Here is a 3,420-nt window from a genome sequence, read left to right on the forward strand (position 1 = left end):
GTCTTGGGGACTGAATTCAGATCCTTAGGCTTAGAGGCAGAACTTTTACCCCTAGAATCATCTCTCTGACCCCCAAACTCTCGAGGTTACAAATCTCTGAAGTGATTTCCTGATGTGGGATCTCCCCTCTGTAGGCTGTGAAAACCATTGGTTAATAAAGGAACTGCTTTGAGCCTAATGCAGAGCTATAGGGGAACAGGCCTAGGTGAAGAAAACTAAGCTGAATGCTGGGAAAAAGAGGTAGAGTCAGAGAGAAGCCATGTAGCCTCTGATGCAGAACTTTAGTCGGTAAGCCACAGCCATGTGGCAATACAGATGAATAGAAATAGGTTAAATTAGTATGTAAGAGTTAGCCAATATAAAGCTAGAGCCAAGCAAAGACTTAATACAGTTTCTGTGTTATTATTTTGTGGATAAGCAGCCAGAAAATGAAACAAGCAGCTTCCTTGCAACAACTCCCCTCATTGAAGGCCCCAGAAGCAGAGACTAACAGAAAGCAATACCTAAACTCCCCAGCTGCCTGGCTCAGGCCCATTCTGTCTTCCCCAGCCTTGGTTCGCCCCTTCAAATTCCTAGGCCAGGGCAGGCTTTTCCCCAAGGACCTTTTGCTTGCTTCTTTCTTCTTCACAAGTACAAATTACGGAACGAGATGAACCACTCTCCTGTTAAGCATTTGTCAAACACAGAGCACCATGTTCCTCCTAACATTTCTCATAGCTGTCTTTAAATAATAATGAGCATCTCCTTACTCAATAGGAGTCTTTCCAATCCATCCAAACGGTCTAGATTCTACATCTGAGTTGTGCAGTTGCCTCCTTCCAACACCTACCACAGTGTAGGATGCACAGGATCCATCAATCCACGCCTTTTGATTTGATGAATATGAATATTGTCCTGGCTCAGAGTGGCCCTTCTTTCCAAGTTAAGTTGGAGCCAAGATTCTGAAAATACTGCAGAGCTGCAAGGAAGCATAATGTGGCCACCAGCAAGCAAATCAGGACGGAAATGTCCGGTTCTGACAGCTGTAACCTTTGTACAGGCCGGAAGGAAAACAGAAACAGCCTGCTCCCTGGGTGACGATAAACATTCTGTCCAGAGGCCAGTGCCCTCCTCCTCAATCCACTCTGAAAAGGGACCTCTGGAAGGCCTCTTGTTTAGTGGGAGGTCTCTGCTAATCCTGACTGAAGAAGGGTGTGAATGGTTTTGCTCTGTGCTCTTTGTTTTCCCGGTCAAGAAAAGTCTGGAGGCCGCAGAGTGAAGTTCAGTGATACAATTGCCTTTCCTTTCAAATGCTAAAAAGGGTTTTGCTCCTGGGTTAGCAGAATCTGAGATGTGGCGGCCTGGAAATGACACTTTTCTTTTTGCCTCCCTTCTACAGGCTAAGGATAACTTGGCTAGGACTAGAAAGCTGGAGCTGCGCTAGTGTCCTCAGCAAGTCAACACTGCTCTCTGCCGAGCATCTTCACGAGGTGAGCCAATGTAGCTGAAGAGGTGGCAGAGACCTTCAAATGAAACACTGTATTATAGCAAATTTCATAGGCTTAAAGGGGGCCAGAGACCAGATTGGGGAGACAGATGAGTCCTGGAGTTTGAGTTGCTGGAGAAGGCAAGCTATACAACCAAAGACTCTGCAGGTGTTGATCTCAGTTGGCAAAGGAGTTATTTATTTATTTATTTATTTATTCATTTATTCATTTTTTTTCAGTTAGTTAGGAGAGCTCTCTAAATTAAAGAAAAAATAAGAATATGAATGAAGTCAAGTATTGAATTTTTGGGAAGCTCTAGTCAAATTAAGGGTATACCTTGGCTGTGTGATATGTCCATATCTATCCACTCTGAACCAAAGGCAATGGAAAAGCAGAGGCTTCAAAATCCTTGGACAAGTGTCTTGGACCTGAAGCTTTAACTGGGGAATTTATAAAATGAGATCTTTAATCTCTCTCCCACTGTTATTCTTTTTAAAGATATGGTTGTACACCATGCAGAGAGAGAGAGAGAGAGAGAGAGAGAGTATGGAGTTTATTTAGTGGATTATGGAGAGGAAAAGGAAGAAGGAAGGGGGAATAGGAAAGAAGAGAGAGAGGCAGAGAAAGTGGCGGGGAGTAACGGGAGAGGTTGAAGTTACCTCTTCAAAAGAGAGATGTGGAGAGAGAGTGCAAGCAGGCTGGAGGAGGCAGGAGATCCTTAGCAAAAGAGGGGGTTTGGGAGTGGGCAGGGCTTGTCTCTTAAAGGGCAGGTACCCAGGTGACAGGCCAAGCTAGCAGATCTTAACAGCCACACAGATAGTTTGAAGTCAAACGCATAAGGCAATGGAGGAGACAATCACACTGTATGAGAGGAGTTCAGGGGAAATGCTGTGATCATCCGTCCTGGGAGTTGACACACCCACTCTGGGCTCGCTTCTCTTTAGTGGCTGCTGTAGAATATTTATTTTAAGATGTGTTACGTTTGTTTCTGCTGTGGAACATTTATTTAACGATGCAAAGATGTGGTGCATTCTTTTAAGCTGCATTTGCTTAACTCTGTGAAGCTGCGTTACTTTGCCTGCCTAAAACACCTGGTTGATCTAATAAAGAGCTGAACGGCCAAGAGCAAGACAGGAGAAAGGGTAGGTGGAGCGGGCAGGCGGGCAGAAAGAATAACTAGAAGGGAAAATCTAGAAGTGAGAGGAAGAGGAGGACTTCATGGGCCTGCCATTTAGCCAGAAGGGAAGAAAAGATGTATAGAAATAAAGATAAAAGCCCAGAGGCAAAAGGTAGATGGGATAATTTAAGAAAAGCTGGCAAGAAACAAGCCAAGCTAAGGCAGGGCATTTATAAGTAAGAATTAAGTCTCAGTGTGTGATTGTATGGGTGGTGGATCCATGAAAAGAGCCAGGAGCCAGAGGGTAAGAAACTACCAACAATGGCTTCCTTTGCTGTTCTAGACTTCCTACAGATATGTCTGCAATCCTTCTGGGATGTTTATTATTACTTGGAAACTTGAAGAAGAGTTCCTCATGGGTACTGGAGCTTGCAAGTATAGTCCTGCCTACTCCATCTGGAGGCCTAGTTAAAGACCTGTTACATCCATGAGTTCAACATCAGCCTGGGCAATAAAGAAACACCTATTGCAAAAGAAAAGGAGGGAAGGAAGGATGGAAGGAAGGGAAAGAAGGAGGGAAGAAAAGAGGGAGGGAAGGAAGAAAGGAAGAAAGAAAGAAAAGAAAAAAGGGAGGGAGGGAGGGAGGGAGGGAACTGTAAGTGATAGCTGACATCAGTATTTTAAGACAAGCTTAATACATTTAAGGTTTTTTAAAATTTGTTTTCCTGGATTTTTTGCCCTTGATTTATACCCCCGTGCATTTCCCCCTTTTATTAAAACATAGATTTTTTTTCCACACATAATACAATCTGAAAGCAACTTCCTCTCCCTCTATTC

The 3,420-nt window shown here is 43.9% G+C and overlaps 1 long non-coding RNA gene across 1 annotated transcript; it reads left to right on the top strand.

Annotated features, from left to right (window-relative positions):
* Window positions 1-1,146: 1,146 nt before the first annotated feature.
* On the top strand, window positions 1,147-3,184 carry LOC126488151 (uncharacterized). Its single transcript, XR_007588591.1, has 3 exons — window positions 1,147-1,259; window positions 1,379-1,469; window positions 2,938-3,184. It is a non-coding gene; the product is annotated as an uncharacterized lncRNA (long non-coding RNA).
* The last annotated feature ends 236 nt before the right edge of the window (window positions 3,185-3,420 follow it).

This window comes from Alexandromys fortis, unplaced genomic scaffold, assembly GCF_014885135.2.
Source record: "Alexandromys fortis isolate MF-2015 unplaced genomic scaffold, M_Fortis_MF-2015_v1.1 scaffold_8_9099976_23576923, whole genome shotgun sequence".
Lineage (NCBI taxonomy): Eukaryota > Metazoa > Chordata > Mammalia > Rodentia > Cricetidae > Alexandromys > Alexandromys fortis.